At 46.7% G+C, this 19862-nt stretch overlaps 1 long non-coding RNA gene across 1 annotated transcript in view; it reads right to left on the bottom strand.

Moving 5' to 3' along the window:
- Positions 1 to 6379: 6379 nt before the first annotated feature.
- LOC138467590 (uncharacterized) overlaps positions 6380 to 19862 on the bottom strand; it is a 175042-nt gene continuing 161559 nt past the window's right edge. Inside the window, exon 5 of the long non-coding RNA XR_011268118.1 lies at positions 6380 to 18311. This is a non-coding gene — a long non-coding RNA (uncharacterized lncRNA). The remainder of the gene's footprint in view (positions 18312 to 19862) is intronic.

Genomic DNA, 19862 nt, shown 5'->3' with positions numbered 1-19862 from the left:
CATACTTCACTGTGTGGTATCATCTCATTGGTTTCATGCATGTCATGTTGGGTGTTTTCCCATTCAATTGCAACCATTGTGTGTGACGGACATGGGTTCATTAGCTTTATGAACATTGGGGGTGTAACATGTAATTTCCATTTCCATGTGGGTGAATGGGTTACTTGGTAGGGCTTTTTGGCTGTGGAGGCTGACCATAACGCACATGATTGGGGATTGTGAGGACCTGGTGGAGGCTGCCCATGGTGGCTGGGGGGTGGGGGTGCAGGGGGACATGAGTGGGGGCCTGGTGGGGGCTGCCCATGGTGGCTGGGGCGTGGGAGACATGAGTGGGGGTCTGGTGGAGGGTGCCCCTGGTGGCTGGGGGGTGGGGGTGGTGGGAGACATGAGTGGGGGCCTGGTGGAGGGTGCCCCTGCACTGCTGGGGGGTGGGGGTGATAGGGGACATGGGTGGGGGCCTGGTGGAGGGTGCCCCTGGTGGCTGGGGGGTGGGGGTGGTGGGAGACATGAGTGGGGGCCTGGTGGAGGGTGCCCCTGCACTGCTGGGGGGTGGGGGTGGTGGGAGACATGAGTGGGGGCCTGGTGGAGGGTGCCCCTGCACTGCTTGGGGGTGGGGGTGGTGGGAGACATGAGTGGGGGTCTGGTGGAGGGTGCCCCTGCACTGCTGGGGGGTGGGGGTGCAGGGGGACATGAGTGGGGGCCTGGTGGGGGCTGCCCATGGTGGCTGGGGGGTGGGGGTGGGTGGGAGACTTGAGTGGGGGCCTGGTGGAGGGTGCCCCTGGTGGCTGGGGGGTGGGGGTGGTGGGAGACATGAGTGTGGGCCTGGTGGAGGGTGCCCCTGGATGCTGGGGGGTGGGGGTGGTAGGAGACATGAGTGGGGGCCTGGTGGAGGGTGCCCCTGCACTGCTGGGGGGTGGGGGTGATAGGGGACATGGGTGGGGGCCTGGTGGAGGGTGCCCCTGGTGGCTGGGGGTGGTGGGAGACATGAGTGGGGGCCTGGTGGAGGGTGCCCCTGCACTGCTGGGGGGTGGGGGTGATAGGGGACATGGGTGGGGGCCTGGTGGAGGGTGCCCCTGGTGGCTGGGGGGTGGGGGTGGTGGGAGACATGAGTGGGGGCCTGGTGGAGGGTGCCCCTGCACTGCTGGGGGGTGGGTGTGATAGGGGACATGGGTGGGGGCCTGGTGGAGGGTGCCCCTGGTGGCTGGGGGGTGGGGGTGGTGGGAGACATGAGTGGGGGCCTGGTGGAGGCTGCCCCTGCACTGCTGGGGGGTGGGGGTGGTGGGAGACATGCATTGTTGATCAGTAGTGCAAGTGACATGTGGGTTGGCTGTGGGGCATGCCCATGGTGGATGGGCTGCCTGCGGGACATGAGCAGGGGTGCAGGATAGTCCCCCGTGGTGTGGGCTGCCTGCAGGGGCCGTGGAGGTTGTGGAGCGTACACCTGGGAGGACCCACACGGCCAATTCACGTGTAGTACTCCCCAGAACCCCTGAAATACACATACCCTGCTGAAATCGCGTGTGGAACTTCCCGCGCACCCCTGAAATACACGTCCCTGCTGAAATCGCGTGTGGAACTTCCCGCGCACCCCTGGAATACACGTACCCTGCTGAAATCGCGTGTGGAACTTCCCGCGCACCCATGGAATACACGTACCCTGCTCGCACTGGGCCAATCGCGTGTGGAACTTCCCGCGCACCCCTGAAATACACGTACCCTGCTTGCACGGTGCCAATCGCGTGTGGAACTTCCCGCGCACCCATGGAATACACGTACCCTGCTCGCACTGGGCCAATCGCGTGTGGAACTTCCCGCGCACCCCTGAAATACACGTACCCTGCTGAAATCGCGTGTGGAACTTCCCGCGCACCCCTGAAATGCACGTACCCTGCTGGAATCGCGTGTGGAACTTCCCGCGCACCCATGGAATACACGTACCCTGCTCGCACTGGCCCAATCGCGTGTGGAACTTCCCGCGCACCCCTGAAATACACGTACCCTGCTGAAATCACGTGTGGAACTTCCCGCGCACCCCTGGAATACACGTACCCTGCTGAAATCGCGTGTGGAACTTTCCGCGCACCCATGGAATACACGTACCCTGCTCGCACTGGCACAATCGCGTGTGGAACTTCCCGCGCACCCCTGAAATACACGTACCCTGCTGAAATCGCGTGTGGAACTTCCCGCGCACCCCTGGAATACACGTACCCTGCTGAAATCGCGTGTGGAACTTCCCGCGCACCCATGGAATACACGTACCCTGCTTGCACGGGGCCAATCGCGTGTGGAACTTCCCGCGCACCCCTGAAATACACGTTCCCCGCTTGGCGTTTGCTGTTTGCCAGCCCGGTGAACTGGTCCAGGGTTAGCGCAGCCCTTTGCGATGATTTAGCGATTTTGATGGCTTTTCCTTGCGCTAGGGCGTTCTTGGGGGCGTTACTGGCGCTGCTGCAGGGTCGCTGCGATTCTCTGCGCCACGGCTGGTTTCAGAGCCTAAAATCCATGAATACGCTGTGCGCGGAAATCGGTTTTAGCGCACGTGCCTGGCGCAGACAATCGCACGCGGACACTCTGCGCCAGCCACTTGCGACACTTTTCTGCGAAATTCTATGAATTACCCTGTATAGCTGTAGGACAGAGTGGGAATCTGATGGAGATGCAAAAACGAATGTAAAAGGAAATGCCAGCTGTGCACCACATGTACAAAATGGGCTTTGCAAAAACTAAAGGCGATAAATGCCCATTTAAAAAGTAAACTGCTGAATGAGAGCCTGCCCTTATCTAGCAATGTGAAGAGGGTTTGTTGCTGGTGATAATACACACATGGGCAATTTTATTCCACAGGTTTGTTTTAATTGAGGATCAAATATCAGAAAATAAAGGTTTTAAACCATTTTATCTGGATTTGCAAGCTGTCAAAAACAGGTTATTCCGGTTGGCAGAGTTAAAGCTTTCCCCCTAGAAAGGGAGCCACACCATAAACTCTCAGCAGATGCTAACACCCCAAGGATAATTACAGGGGGGGAAAGAATCTAGTCTAGGCTGAGCCAACTGACAATGCAATTTCCAGGACAAGGACATTTGAGAAGAAAGTCGCATGTCATTGTGATTTCTACAGGAGGCTTCAGAGGAGATCTCCATGACGGCCTCGCCTTTTAGGGGGGTAGCTTGCAAGCTATGACCAAACATGGCAGACAAAGGATTGCCATTTGCTTCCAGAGACCATTTCATAAATAAACGTTAAGGACTTTTATCTCTGCAGCAAGACTTTGTAAAAATGTAACAATTTTGCAGTTTAAAGGTGATTTTAGGGGCTTTCTTTTAAGACATGGTAGAATTCACTGACACTTTGGGAACAGAAAAGGCAAAGTATTGGGGATTACAAGAAAAGCATCCATGTTGCAAATGCACATTTTTGTACATACATTCCTTATGATAATCCACACCCATGTATAAAGTTTTAGAATTTTGAGTATTATAAATCCCATTGAAAAGCACGAAAAACTGGTAGAAGGGCAAAACAATGTCTCACAAACTGGAGGATTGGACTGCTATGTGCTGCATAAAATATGTAACCTGCTTATGTAAGTGTTTAGATGTTTCCACTGCATGAAGGTGCCATTTAGGGCGAAACTGGATTTTAAGTAAAGTAATTGTGGGAGGTTTTGGACATTGTAAAACTCACATCATAAATCTGAGATCATTTTCTGGAAATCCAACAAGCTGAGAGCGAGGTGGAGACTATCACCCTTGTCCAATCCAGTTGTTAGAGGCGTGTTTAGTTAAGCCTGCCCTAGCCATATACTTTGATGATGTCACTATGTATTATAAATAAGAGTCCCTGACAAGACTCTGGACACACACACTCTTCCTGACGTTTCTGCACTGCGTTCCTGTTCCATCCCTCCAGATCCAAACTACAAGGCCATATCATTGCTGACCATACTCCAGGGCCCACTGCAAAACCCAAGCAGTGCTGATCCTATTCCCAGCAAGGCCTCGATTCTGAAAACCCACTAATCTCCCATTAAAAAGGGGAAAGCTGTGGTACCTTTTGCATCCTGAACCATCCTGGCTTGCTGCCCACTAACTGCATGCCTGCCGCCATCCTGCCATCCAGCTGACCTTTAGTATTCAGTGACCAGAATTTCCATTCCAGTCCTTGCCATCCGGTGACCAGAACTGCCCAGCTGTTTGCCAGGCGCTGCCGTTTAGTGACCAGAACCGGTTGACGGTCAAAGAACTCCCAAAACCAAAAGTGGACTGTGCGTATAAATCACTGCCCCATAGAAATCCATAGTATATCTTGTCTTGCCTTTGTCCCTATTCCACTCTCTAAGCCATCCTATCCTTATCCTGATAACTTGTAAAACTGTCAGAATTATCCGTGCAACCCTGCCCTTGATTTCTGCTGCTAGCGCCATCTCTTTTCCATTTTGTCTTATGTAATCCTAAACCCTTAGTCAGATTTCGAGTGATCGGACTGGTTTCCACCAGGGTTGGGCGCTGGGGTGATGGGGTTGAAGTCGCAAATCAACCTTGGTTCCCACTGTATCGATTTTTGGTGGCCTAGCCTGAATACTCTAGTGTAAAGTAAAACTGTTCTTGTCACAACTGATTTCCTTTCTTAATTCACGTCTTCATTTTACTCAAAAGCGCACCTATTTATATCTTGTATAACTCCTCCAATTTACCAGCTAGAGACTTACTTTCACTTCCAGAGTATCCCTGTGATATACCTCTACACCCCATCCTAATAACTGCACTCCAAATCAGTGTATTTCACCAATTTGTATTAAAAACCGTTTGGGTAATTTCAGGCGGGAATTAAAAAAATTGCAAAGTTTCCAACGTGTCATTTTGCTGCTATCTGTTTTAGACTTTCCACTCATTTTCGAACTGTATGATTTTGGTAATCTATTCTTTGTGATTGTTAGTGTCTTTGCATTGTTGCTCCAAGGTTTTTAACACACATTCATTATTTATTTGTCCATTTCCGAGTGTCCTTTCATAACATTGCAAGGGGTTTAAAATCAGTTTTTCTCTCTTATTTGGGTGTGGGGGGTCAGATTTGGATTGTGTTTCCTGTTTCTTATTCCTGATTACCTGCTGCTTCTGTTCACCCACTCCGAATTGATTATTTGTGGGTTAAGGGAACATTGCAGGGGGAAATTCTAACTTTGGTACTATCTTTCCTAAATCAAAAAGCGCTCCTATTCCGCTATGCTGTGTATATGTTCCACTAGAAGGTTAGACCCCGTGCATTGCTCACATTCTCATTGTAATTATCACCCCATTAGTGATTGCTGCACCATATTAAAAAGTGTACGATTTCTTTTGAATTTTGAAATAAATAAATAAATATTGTATTTTACCAACCAGCCTGGTTCATGGTCCATTGTGACCCGGGGTGTTTAAAGAGGGGGTGTGATATGAGTGGTGTACCATCCCAATATTGAATCTATATAATATAAAGAGATAAGCCTTTCAGTCGTGCGCTGCATACTAGGCCGAGACCAAGGTGTGTGTGGCCTGATTGAAATCCTTAACAACAAATCAACAAGAGTTACCACAACGCAGACACACCCAACACGAACAAACAAATCATTTGTCCTCTTACCGTCATATTCATAATATCCCACACAATTAAAGTATGCAACACTGCAACACTGAGCTCCTTCAACCCCTGAAATAAAATCAATGTCCTTACCTAGCAAAGCAACAAAGAATTAACCTCCAATCTCCCAATCTCCAACCAAATGTGAAACTCTCAAGATAGTCAACAAACTAGTGTTTCGCTTCCCTGACTCTTCTGGTATTCACTTATCAAGTCATCTTATTTTCAAAAGCTACATTAAAGTCTGTTCCTAAAAGTATCATTTCTCTTTTTCAGAGACAAAATCTGTTCCGCTAGAACAGAATAATTATTTTATGAAAGTGAATATTAGGAACATAGAAACTACCCAAAATGTAAAGGTCGCTTTTAATAGTCACTTTACGACCCCAAGCAACCTGTACGACGTACAATAATTCAACTCTCAATGGATCTCAGATTCTTATGAAACATGATGTTTTAGCAGAGTTACAGCTCAAAATGTCAATGTGGAATTACATAAAAATCTGAGTCTCCAGGTGCACACCTACTTTTTGAAACTCTAACGATTCCAACTTTCTAAGTATAATACCTTTAGAACACAAATTTAGGGTGCAGGGGAGGAAAACAGACTCAGACAGTAAAGTCTGACACTAAACACGAGAAAAAAGTGTCTACTCTATAGACACTCCCGTCCACTGCACACCATCAACGCTGAAAAAATCAGTCAAGGACACATTCAATGTTATCTAATCAAATATGAATATATTTTCTTGTTCATGTTACAAAGTATTCAAATGTGTATTTCAATGATTATCATGCAACAATTAATTAACACAAAAATGTAAATACACTGATACATGAATCAGACATTGGAGGTAAAAAATCCCCATCTCCTGTAATTCTGCAATATAACAAAGCAAAGTTTCAGATTCAATGTTGATAGCTCAGCTCTACGCGTTTTGGGTTAAGAAACCCTTCTTCAGGAGCAACACAATCTGTTGAAATATACAGAAAAGGTCTATAAGTTCACATGACAATTCAATAGTTATTACAATATTCACAACTTCAGATATCATATTTACATGTACTGTACTTCATCACCAGCCTTCCATTCAACCATAGACTCAATGATAGTCGTGGACCCATCATTCAAGGACTCTACACCAACCTTCTCATAAATGAACGAGGGTGATTTTTGTTCATTTATGAGAAGATTGGTGTAGAGTCTTATGGTGACAACGCAAACAGCAAAAATATTAAAAGGATAACAACAAGGGAACAGGTAAACTAATAACTGTACCGTTGTGGTACTTGAGAGCATTGTACAGATCACTTTGCCGAATCGGCCATCACACTGGCACATTTCAACAGAATTTTGGCTATCTTTGATACACCCTGGACATTGCTTTGAGACGTTATCATTTCACCACTGGGTGGCTTCTTTACATTAAACGTGGATGAAGAACCCCTGCCGGCATGCACTGACTCTCACCACAAACACACTGTGAAGAGCAGGAGAGTGATGTAGGCACCCTGTCAATCCCATAGTCATTTAAGGGCCAATGGACCACCATAAAACAGTGGACCCAAGGAATGAGTGCCTGCCTGGTCCTTTCTTCATAGAGTGGGAACCAAGGTTCAAGCCTAGTGAGGGCCTCATAAACTTAGCAAACACTTCCTTAACTGGGTGACCTCGGAATCAACTGAGCATCAGATTTCGATCTCTTCCACCAATGTTCAGTAAGCAATACATTTACACCTGACTTACTTCATTATACTTTATGAACGGTTTTACTGTATCCCCTACTTTTATTGAGTGTTTGCAAGGAAAGGAATTGTGATCAGAAAATAGAAAAGATGAAGAAACTAAATAATTATCAACAGGAGGCAGAATATGAGTATTATTAGAACCAATAGATTCAAGATCAGAAGTAACAAAGATTAGGTTGAGACCCCCTCCTTTGGACTGGGTAAGAGGATACAGGAGTAATTCAAGATTATGGGTTAGGGTAAGAAAAATTAACAGGCAAGATAAAGGATCCGATTTAGGAAGATGGATGTTCACATCCCTGCAAAAAATGTGTAAGTATACCACTGATAGAGTAGAGGAAAGAAAAGAATCAAAGTCATCATAGAAAGAGCCAAGAGGCACCGGAAGATGATATATATAGTCAAAATGGAAAGAGGGGCAGGGAAGAAGGAACATGAAAGAAAATGATATTCAATGGCAGAGAAGGAGATTTCAGGACAAGTAGAAGGAGCAATGACCCAAGGTGGGTGAAATAGCAAACCAGTGCCAACACCAAGAAGAAGAAGGAGTCTAGGAGAATGTGGAAAGGAAGAACGGTGTGATGTAAGAGCTGCAATAGAGGCAGTGTCAGAGCAAGGTCTCTATAATGCAAAGAAAGTCCAAACTAAAGGATATCAAAATATCAAGAAGTAAGCCCGCTTTGGAAACAATGGACTGCGCGTTCCATAAGTCAAATTTAAAATAACCTAGAACATGGGCATTAATAGCAGGGCAAGTGATGTGTAGGTGTGAGGCGGAATGAGAGGCGGGATACACAAGATAAAGTGAAAATCATGATGGTACATAATCAATGCATCACACTGCACATAATGAAACAACTGTAGTATTGTGGAAATGGAGTGGGCCAGGTGCAAACAGGGAGCTGTAATGCCCTTAAACGCCTGCCTCTTGAAAAGAAGGCACGGGTGAAGGACATCTGGAGAAAGCAGTTTAATAAGAGGAGGGGGACAACGTGGTGATGCCACAGCAGTTGGGATGGGGCCTCCCGCTTCAAGGTGGAGGCAACAGCGGCAGATGAAAGAGCCACAAAAAGATGCTGAGTCCACCACCAAGAGTCACACCGGGCAGATGGTAAGTGGAGGGGTCTGCAGGCTGCTGACAGCTGGGCCTCAAATCACTTGACTATGCACATGTCATGTGATGATGTCATGGCAGCTGGCGGCTGGGCCTCTTGCCGCAAGGTGGAGACAGTGGCGGCAGATGAAAGAGTCTCCAGAGGATGCTGAGTCCACTTCTGAAAATCAAAAAAAATAATTCATGAAGACCAAAAGGATTTTGTATGGGAGCAAACAGTGCACTATTTCAGGTGATATTTCAAATTTAAATGGAAGATAGTGTAACCTAGCTATGGTGGGTGCTAGTTCACAAATCAACACTAAATTCTATAATGTACAATTAAAATTGTAAAAGGAAAAAAGGAAACAAACTGATCTTCAACAGAGAATGCTACATGCCGCAGATGGCTTGAAGAACTCGAAGAGTCTCCAGGAAGATTCAAGTTTTTTTAGATTTTCAAAAACAGCTTACGGTGTATTAACCAGTTAATGTGAGACCATGCAGATTGTTCTCTGTAACTCTAGGCCAATTGTTCAATGTAATGCACAAGACTGGAAAAAGGGGGAATTTACACTAATGGGCATCGCTCTCTCGTCTTCCATGAGCTTCCCCTCCGCAGCCCAGGAGTGCCTAAATCCCAGGTTTCCCTACTAGTGTTTGGTAACGCCTACTATCTAAGGCTTGCTTAGATGAGGCCCTGAAGGCAAATGTCTTATCTTTCTATCACACTCTGGGATTCGTCTAAGTGTACTTAACCCCAATTATTCAACAAGGGTGATGGTTTCTTTGTACCAATTGGTGCTTTCTCACACTCACTCTCTCCTCTCTCTCTCTCTCCTTTCACTTGATCTTACTACTCCTCTTCCTTCCCTCTCCTCTGCTCCTCCCATGTCCCCTCTTCTCCCTACTTCTCTCTCTCACTTTCTGTCCTTTCCTGTCTCTGAGATATTCCACATTTCCTTTACTTCTCCTCTCACCTTTGTTCTAACTCGCTCCTTACCTTTCATTGTACCCCACTTCGCACCTCTCAATGTGCCCCTCTTCTCACATCTCAATCCACACCTCTTCTTACCTCTCACTATGCACCTCCTCTTTTCTCTGACTTCTCGCAGCCCTCTCACTTCTCTGCTGCACACCCCACTCCCAGCCTGTCGGAATCAGACTTACTTCTTAATTTCCTCTACGACTTAGTCCTTGTTTGACTTGATGTGACGGGTGAGCGGGCAAAAGGTTTTAGATCATTTTTGGGATATACTTTTCCTTTAATTCTTGTTCCTAGAATTGTAGTGAGCTAGAGGTGGACTTTGCTATCTTTTCTGTGGAAATACATGGAATCCCTTTACCATCGTCATTGGCGTTATTAACTCCTGGTTTGTAGGTTACGATAAAATCGAACCTAGAGAAGAAGTGTGTCTACCGGTTTTGTCTCTGGTTTACTGCTTTGGCTGTTTTGAGGAATTAATGGTTACAACGGTCAGTGAGCACTAATTCCTTCCAAGATATGTCTCCACGTGAGAAAAGCATCTGTGATGGCTAGGAGCTCCTTTTCAAAAATACTATAGTTTGATTGGCCATGAGGGGGCGCAGGAATGCACTAGTGGACCTGTGCTGCTCCGTCTGGACTTGAGCCCCCCTTGTATTCCCCAAGGCAATGATCGTATGGGCGCTAGTGGTTCATGGCCTCAAGGAGGTTGGTGGATGAAGTTAGAGAGCACCAGCCCAAGGAGTGATAAAGTTATGGCGCAGTGAAAGTGAACCAGGATAGAGGTCCGCCTCCATCCCGTGTTAGTGGCACCACGTTTTTACCAGGAGAGGTCAGGGACGTGCAGCATTGCAGAGGCCTGTGGGGCCAATCCTTCTCGCACTCTACAGAGCGGAGTGAATCTCCTTAGCCTCGGGGCACAGAGCCCAAACGAAGCAGGCTGCTTGGTGGGCCGAGCTGGACGCTCGCCCAGACATTGGCGGCATTGAGCGAGCGCAACACCAGGAACTTCTTGAGCGTGCACGCTGGTGGCACGGTGAGAGAGGCAGAGGGAGCCGCAGATGGATCCCGGACCCGTAGGGGCTCCTTAGAATAAGGGTAAGCAACCCTGTGGGGAGGAGGAGACCGCGGGCCCTGAGGCATGAGTGGAGCAGGCGGGAGCTGCACAGAGGTGCTCTGCGTGGTCTCTGGACAGTGTTAGATCTTACTGGAGGAGGAGCCCACGGTTTGGAGAGCCTTGTGTGCATTGGACTGCTAGAGTGAGGGCGCTGAGTGAGTACATAGGGGAGAGCGCAGGGGTCACCCAAGAGCACAGGGTCCTCACAGCATGGTGGCCCCTTCCCCTCACTTACTGCAGTGGAGTTCATGCAGAGACTGTGTGGTGGTGCGCCTGCAGTGGTGTTTTCTCTCATCCAACCCATGTAGGGGGGACACTGGGCTTGGATTTGTTGGTCCCAACTTGGATAAGGAGTAGTGAAGTGTGCCGTGGCCGCCTTCTGAAGCAGTGCTGTGAACTGCATGTGGGAAGTGACTGGACCCGGCCCGTGGTGGGTCCTTCCTTCCTCATATGGACTGGAAAGCAGCATTGGGGTGATTTGAATATTCACAGAGGCAGGAGTTTCGAGAGTGGGTTTTCTGCACAGACCATGGCTTAGGGGGCTGAACACCCAGTGTCCATGAAGAAGGATATTGCTTCTCTGCTGGAGGAGATATGGGGGATGAGCGCGGATATTGGGGGAAGACTGGACAATCTTAATATTAGGATTGACAAGATGGAGGAGAGGATTCAGGAAGTGGAGAATAATCAGTCGTCCCTGGATATGCTGGAAACCCAGATTAACATGTGCGTGGCGGCATTAGAGAGAAGAGAAATGGAAACCACCCTCAAGATGGATGATTTTGAGAATCGGGAGTGACGGAATAATCTGAGATTCTTTGGTTTGTCAGAGAAAGATGGTGATACAGAAAGGGACCTCCAAAGAGCCATACATGAGTTGGATAAACTTTTGTTCGGGAACAACGCTCTTGATGAGCCCACAGGGCGGGTGGGAGTAGTAGATGCCCGAGGTTGGTCCTTGTTCGCTTTCATAATTACCCAGAAAAGATGAAGATCCTGGAAAGGGCAAGGACAGTAGATCCGGTGATGCAGGGTAGCTGTAAAATAACAGTCTTTCAAGACTTGTTCACCCTCACACTATCAAAGAACGAGAAGTGTGTGAGGTACAGATGGGGTTGTCCCTTCTCCATTACATTCGAGATAGACGGCTACAAGTACAAACTGGTCACAGGGGACGACATTTGCAGGGTCAACAGAGAGCTTGCAGGGGATGCAGAGTCCTCTCCTGACAACGGAACAAAGGGACTGAAGACAGACAGTGGCAATAAAGGGGCCCAATACGCGCCAGGTTTCTGGTTCAAGAAATTTTAGGAAGCTGAATACCCCACTGACTGGTAATACCCGAGGGATTTCGCCCCTTGGTATGCAGGATGTTTGAGTGTTTTTCGTTTTTCTTTTTTTGGTCCTTTTTCTGGGTACTCATGTACTGGCATGATGCCTCTCTGGGAGATGTTCCTTTTTGGAGTTTGGATTCTTGGTTATCCTGGATATTGAGAAAGGGGAGGCTGCAGGGGGATCATGGGAGTTAAGTGAGGAGTTGGGGGGGTTGTTGAGGGAAATGGAATTGGTGGCTCTTGAATTGAGGGATAATGTGGAGGTGACCTGGTGCACTGGGTCCTATTGATGGTGTTGCCCTCAACCAGTGATGTTAAGTGGTAGGGACTGGGCACCACAGGAGGCAGGGGGGTGCAGAGGAGTATGTTGGGGAGTTGGAGGTTACAGGGGCCTGGTATAGGGGAATTGGCATTGGAGTTTTGCGCGACTCAGGTAGAGGTTATCCAGATTGTGGTGTTGTGGTGGGTCTTGGAGATACTGGTATTATGGGAATAGCGGACATGTACATGGGGGGAAAAGTGGAACGCCTGCAGATCTGCATGCTGAATGTGAAGGGGCTCAATTTGCCAACTAAAAGATCCCTGGTGACTAGGGAGTTCTCGAGGATTGAGATGGATGTTCTCTTTATCCAAGAGACAAGGTTTTACCGGGAGGAGGAAAGGGCTTTTCCTTGTGGCCTCCTTGGACATGTGTATTGGTGGTTGGGTGAATCCAAGAAGTGGGGTGGGTCGGTATTTTGCTACATAAGCTTTTGTGGATGAAAGAGGAGTGATTGTGGAATAGTGCTGATTTGAGGGTGCTGTTGGTCTCGAGGCTCATTAAGGGAATAAGAGTCACGTTGGCGTCGATGTATGCCCCCAACCAGGGGCAGTTGAAATTCCTAAAGTCGATGCTGGCAAGGGTGTCGAGTGAAGGTACAGGATCCCTTCTAGTGGGGGGGACCTCAATATGTGGGCAGATTTAACATTGGATAAACAGGGGTTGGGTTTAACGGGTGCCGTAAGCCCCTGCCGTGGGAGGGGAAGGTTTGCAGGCCTGTCTCGGTTTGCAAGGTCTATGGCCGTGTGGAGCTTCTTTCAACCCCAGGAGAGGGGCTTTGCCTTTTACCCCCCGCCTCATGGGACCTATACTTGCATTGATTATCTTTGGATCCCGAGAGATCTGTTGGATGTAGCCCTGGGTTCGGAGATTCTCCCTATTAGTTGGTCGGATCATGACATGGTGTCTGTGGATTGATCGTGGTCGGGGTTGGGTGCTCGCAACTCGCTGTGGAGAGGTAATGAATCCTTGTGGAGGGACCTAGTGTTTAGGGAATTCGAGGGGGCTATTAAGGAATTTTTCCTTTTGAATGATACTGGGGAGGTGGACCTGGACATTGTCTCGGATGCGGCAAAGGCGACTTGGAGGGGCATATTGATTAGAGAGGGTGCCCGGAAGAAGAGGCAGTGGACCTTGTTGGAGAATAGACTATGCACTGAGACTGGGGTTCTGGAAAGGCACATACAAATATCAGAGAGGGGAGTGGGAGAATGGATAGAGGTGAGCTCATGGCCCTTTAGGAATGTGCATGTAATGGATGGGATCGCACAGTTTAACTCTGGGTCCAAATAACCAAACCAACTCAGGAAGATGGCAAAGTACTGTTTTATTAACAATTATCTAAAACAGGGAGTTTACAACGAACATCAAAGGACGTACGCTCAGGTTCTCTTAGCGATCTTTTCACAACACATAGTTATATATCAAAAATACATCAGAGGTGACGTCATACTACGTGGCAAATAATGAAAAGCATACTAAGTGTCGGGATTGGCTTAAGGGGAACATCTAAGTATATTTTCTATCAGAACTAGGATTGTGATTGACTGCCCGCTGTCAGGTAGACAATATATGCCTACCTTTAAAACATGTAATCTTCAGAAAACATTAGATACACGGTTTCTCATTGGTTTTCAAACTATAAGGTCCCTCGTTTTGCCATGTCGGGAATATTCGGTTCGCTTAGCAGCATGTAAACCCAGACCCAGGTGCAAGGAGATGGGGCATGACACTACCTCCCCACCCAATTAGCCCAGCATCTCTCCTCACCCATGTCTTCTGCCATGAAGGATGTCTTTGAACATGACCTTGCAAAAGTATCCTTGTTGCCAGAATACATGGGAGTCCATGCACTTGTGTTCTGGTACTCCAAGTGTGAACTCTATTTTCATCCTTGACTCACGTGACAGGAGGCCACAATTTGGTCCATTTGGCAGGTTTTAAATGCCTTAAATTAATTAAACTTGGCACGGTTGGTATTCTTTCTTTGCACCTTAATAAGGGAGGATTCATCCTTTGCACATTTGCTCCTTTCCAGAATAGGTAGCTGACCTTGGCTGCTTCAGTCTTGACTCCAGGCCAGACAACCTCGCTATGCAGCTCCACGATTCAGCTTATTCTTGCTGCAACACATTTTTCCCTTTCCTCTTCATGAGTCCTAGCTTACTAAATTCATGATACCGATGTCCAGCTCCTTACAATGGTGCTTCCGCTGCATTCTATTTACTCTATATAGCCAGCTTCTATGTGACTTAGTCTACTTGTGATTCAGTGTCTGTAAAATTATTGAACGATTGATTCTCTACAGCACCTTGTGCACGTATAATCTTCCTTTCATATTTAAAAGTTTACTTGATTCTTTTGTTCGTCATTCATTTCTGTAGGATCCATACATCCTCTTCAGCCAGTATCCCGAGACGTCGTTCATACTCTTTCATGACATCACAGGCTTCTTTCTTTGTTCTTTTCTCATATTCCTTAATTTTCCTTCAGGGAGTTCCTCGCTCAGATTGTCATCTCTTCGGGATACATTCGATTGGGTTGTCTCTTCTTCCGAACATATGCTGCGGTATTGGCACAACTGCTGGTGTCAAACACGGCACAATCTCAGGTTTCCAACATATGGAAGGTAAGGGGGCAGGGATTTTTCAGAGGCATGCAGCTACTCCTCTACAGAGGAAGTGAGGGGCAAGAGGGAGGAGCTGCAGTTGTTGGAGGAGGGTAGGATAGTCTGAAAGCTTCAGTCTCTAAAGCAAAAGTATTATGAGGGAGGGGATAAGGCGTATGCCCTGTTGAAAGCCCATTTACATGGGCAGCGGGCCGAACAATGGATAACAGAGGTGCAGGGATCGGGAGGTGTGGTGGAAACAAAATCTGCAGGGGTTGTGGAGGATTTTGCCTCCTTTTACGAGGGGTTGTATGAGTAGGAGGGGCAGCCAGACATTGAGGGTGTAGAGGCTTATTTGAGGGGGCTTCTCTACCGGCATTGACACCTGAGGAGGTAGTGAGGTCAGACGCCCCTATTACTGAGGCGGAGATCCTCAGGGCGATCCAAGGTCTGCAGTAGGGAAATTCCCCGGGTGACGATGGATATACTCTGGGTCCTTTCCGGGATGCTGGCCCTGTATTTGGATAGACTGTTTAACAATATTCTGGAGACCGGCCGAGTGCTGGGTTCGTTCTTGCGGGCCCTTATATCATTAATGCCCAAGGAGGGCAAAGACCCACAGGTTTGTGGATCATATCCCCCCAATCTCACTTCTTACTGTGGATGCGAAGATATTAACCTGAGTCCTTGCTTTGAGCCTAGATATCCACATGCCTCGATTGGTCGATTCGGATCAGGTGGGTTTTATAAGGGGGCACCAGGGTGCCGATACGATATGGAAATCACTGCATTTGATGGATTGGGCCAGAGGAAAGGGAGGTAACCCTACACTTCTAGTGATTGACACAGAGAAGGCCTTTGATAGAGGTGACTGGGGCTTCTTGAAGGCACTCTTGGGCAAGTTTGGATTGCGGAATAGACTCTTACATGGGATTATGGTGCTGTATTCGGACTCAAAAGCTTGTGTGGCAGCAAACAGGTGGTTTTTCCATTAGTTTAATTTGGGGCGGTGCACGAGACAGGGCTGTCCCCTTTTACTGCTTCTGTTTGCCGTTGGCCCATAGACTACAAGATGACCTATGAGTGGAGGGTATTGAGATGGGTCTCGGTCCCAGCCGCAATTGAGTTGATAGAACAGTGTGGAGTTTTCTCGGGATCTAAAATTAATAGGGGCAAGTCCATTCTGTTCCCCTTTGACCAGATGGGGGAGAGAGACCTGCAGAAGTTGGTTCCCCTGGGGATGGAGGTCAGAGAGGGCCAACTGGGCTATCTGGGAATAGCTGTCACAAGGGATATACAGGGACTGTATGAGGCAGACCGCCCGCCCTTATTACAGAGGTTATTCGAGGACATGGAAAAATGGGGTAGGCCAACTATATTGCGGATACGGCGTCTTAACACCATAAAAATGAACTTCCTAATGTAATGAAGTAATGTGGAGTATATATATGCATGTACATTACCTGTGTGCAACGATAAAAAAAGTTGTTAAAAAAAAAATGAACTTCCTCCCCAGGATTTTATATTTATTCCAGATGTTTCCTATTATGATACCTGAATCCTATTCCGTGAGGTGAAAGGGTGACTTCTAAAGGTTTTGTGGCACGGAAAAAAGGCTTGGGTGGCGTATGATATTTTTGGTGCTCCCAAAAGAGAGAGGGGGTGTGGGTTTTCCAGACCTGTATCTTTACTACAAGGTCACCCATCTTCGGATTGTGATTTAGCATTTGAGGGAACAGCAGGAATGTCAGTGGGATGGTTAGATAATGACCACCTTTGCCAAGCGACGGTGGGATGGCTGTTGGTGACGAGGGATTGGGTCCCGAGACGAATCAGAGAACACCCCATCCTGGGGGTTATTTGGAGCATTAGGCGGTAGGGTCCGGGGATGAGGGGTGTCATGACATGGACCTCCCCGTTGAGTCACTTGTGGGCCCCGGATGTGAGGGATCATGTTCTTTATTTAGATAGGTATCAAAGTTGGTTTGAGGCAGGCTTAACAAGGATTGGGCAGGTATGGAAGCATGGACACTTTATCCCTATATCAGAATTGGAAGAGGCGTTGGGGTTGGAAAATGTAGAGGTATTCTGCTATTTACAACTGAAGGCAGTGATCACGACTGAAGTCTGGAAGGAAACGATACAGAGAGATCTCACACCGATGGAGAAAGTCCTGGATTCTCAAAAGGAGATGAAGGGCTTGATTTCTTCTCTGTTCGGTGCGTTGATGGAGGTAGGGAGAGGGAGCATGGAGAGGCTTTGGAGACAATACAAAAGGGACCTGGGCCTGGAACTTGATGAACTATTATGGTATAAACTTTGTTGTAGAGAGTTTAAGGTATTGATCCTGTGCCAGTACAAGCTTCATGCAATTAAGTTGTTGCAACAATGGCAGTATGATCTGGTACTCCTTTCCAAAATATTTACGTGGTTGAGCCTGTTTTGTAGGCATGAGTGTGGGGCATGGTTGGATTATTGGCACATGTGGTGGGGTTGTGAGAGGGTGCAGGTCTTTTGGAATTAAGTGCTTGGCTGGATTAAGGAACTGGATGGGGTCTCCAGGGTGTGGACGCCACTGTTGGTATTGTTTGGATTGAAGATGGGTGAGGGAGACTATAGTGGTCTATTGCACATGGCTTACTGTTTGTTACTGGTGGGGAGGGCATGTTTAGCTCTGCACTGGAAGAGGGTGTTGCTTACGGGAAAGAAAGAATGGGTAAATACGGCAAAGAATATTTACATGATGGAAAGAATTACGGCGGCCATCCACGGAAGCAGTGCGGATATTGAGGCGGAATGGGGAGAATTTCGCACCAGGTTCATGTCTACTGAGGTCATGGTAGTCAGGGAGATGGGGCAGTAGGGGGCAGAATGGACTGTCTTGGAGGTGATCAAGGTATTTCGATTTAGGAATAAGAGGAGGTCAATGGAAAGTGGAAGGATGGGAATTTGCGGGTGGGAGATGACGTTCAGACCAAGTTTGAACTGCTTATGGTGTTTGTGATTTTACTCGGACCATGTGGTTGTGACAGGCTATAGCCAGGGGGGTCAGGGGGCTTGGGGGTAATTGTGGGTATTGAGTTCATTGGCTTGTTATATGTGCTTCATCGAGGTGTCTTATTGTTTTTCTTAGCCTTACCTTTCCATGTAATACCAAAAAAGCGAATAAAAGTTGAATTAATAAAATAAATACTATAGTTATGTTCAGCAGGGTTAAATGTCCTGGAATGATACGCCACAGGATACATGAGACCTGTTTCTACATCTTTCTGTAGCAATAAGGCCCCTAAAGCATAGTTGGATGCATCTGCCTGAACTGTAAATGGTTGACTGGTATCTGGGAGCTGAAGAATCATGGCTGTGGTGAAATTCTGTTGTAAGGCTTCGAAGTCTTCTTGGACTTGAGCACTTCAGATGTAAGGGAGGTTTTTCTTGAGTAGACGAGCTAAAGGAAGTAGGATTCTTGAATATGCTGGGATAAATCGTCTGTAGGAATTAGAAAAACAGAGGAAGCATTGTAATGCCTTCATATTTTTTTTTATTTATTTGTATATGGTTTATTCAAACCTTTACAAAACATCAAAACAATCATTAAAAAAAGTTTTCACATTATACCCAAACAACTCTACCATCAATACGAACAGACTGGAGTTTAGACATTATATGAGAATAAAAAAAGACTGAAAATAAAATAAGATATTCATTGTGCTCAAGCATTGCATAAACAATTTCACATTCCTGACAGGGTAACAAATTTAGCTCTATATTATTATAATTATTATAATTTTAAGCTTTTAATAAATCTAGACAGTGCCAAGCCCTCATGAGTGGTTTGGATATTCAGGCATCTTTTCCATGCCCAATCATCCTCAAACATAATGTAGTTGATTTTAAGAGGTTCCAGATATTTTACCCTAAGTGGGTGAAGGATCACACATTCCATAACTAAATGTTTTAAGGACACCTCATTGGCCAGGCAGAGCCTGCATCTAGCAAGATCTGCAGAAATCACCCCTCTTCTGACCAAGATGTCTCTAGTGGGAAGGACATTCCATCTAGCTCTAAGGACAATACCTCGACATAATCTATCTGGAAATTGTAAAATAACCTTCGTGGGAGATCCACGGGCTCTATGTTCATGATTCAGATGTACCAATGAAGGATAAGAATGAAATGAATCTACAGTTGCACACCAATCAAGATTGAATAGTGCACACTTTACAGACATAGGATTGCAAATCAAAGTCTCCGTTGACATTCCAATCTTTTCTAAAATGGCCTCTAGTAGGTGATACAATGTGTTTGGCACTCCAGTTTTAATTTTTGAGTATTGAGATATACAGGCCCACTGTACCCGAGCCCACATTGATACAACACCCAATTTGAACCTAATTGCAGAAATTGGGATTGCATTCAACATGCCCAGCAATCTTCTCCAAATACGGCCCTCAATGCGATTCAATGTATCGCTCACTTTTTCAGGAAGCAATTCCAGGCCATAGATTAATTTAGGTATAATTTTCATCAGTGCAGGCTTCAGAGAAAATGTACCAAACTTTCGATCAGTCCTGACCACCTGTGCTTCTAACAATTTTGCCTTATGCAAAATAAGTTTGATTAAAGCCTTAGAACCAGGATAGGCAGAGATATTGAAACCCAAATATCGCACAGACTCGACCAATTTCAAAGGAGTCTCACCAAACTTGCCAATATAGCCTGATGTCTTGACCCTCGCTTTTCTAAAGGACAGAATTCGAATTTTAGAAGGATTAAGTATAAAACCATCGGTTTTAGCATATGCTTCGAAATTTCTTAGAGACCGCTGCAGCCCCACCTTGGTATTATCAAACATCAACAAATCATCGGCATATGCTAGCCAAATAATTTTGTCCTTGCCGATCTTTGGGGCCAGAAGTCCTTCTTTGGCAAGTGAGATGGCTACATCTGAAAAATATTGGTGAACAGCCAGGGTGCCAATGTGCAACCGTGTCTGACCCCCTGATAAGATCTAATTCTCCTTGAAAGATCTCCTTCTTG

The sequence above is a fragment of the Ambystoma mexicanum genome, chromosome 4q (genome assembly GCF_040938575.1).
Source record: "Ambystoma mexicanum isolate Mex_15411 chromosome 4q, UKY_AmexF1_1, whole genome shotgun sequence".
NCBI lineage: Eukaryota > Metazoa > Chordata > Amphibia > Caudata > Ambystomatidae > Ambystoma > Ambystoma mexicanum.
The sequence above is the reverse complement of the archived record's forward strand: the minus strand, read 5'-3'. Positions and strand labels throughout refer to the sequence as shown.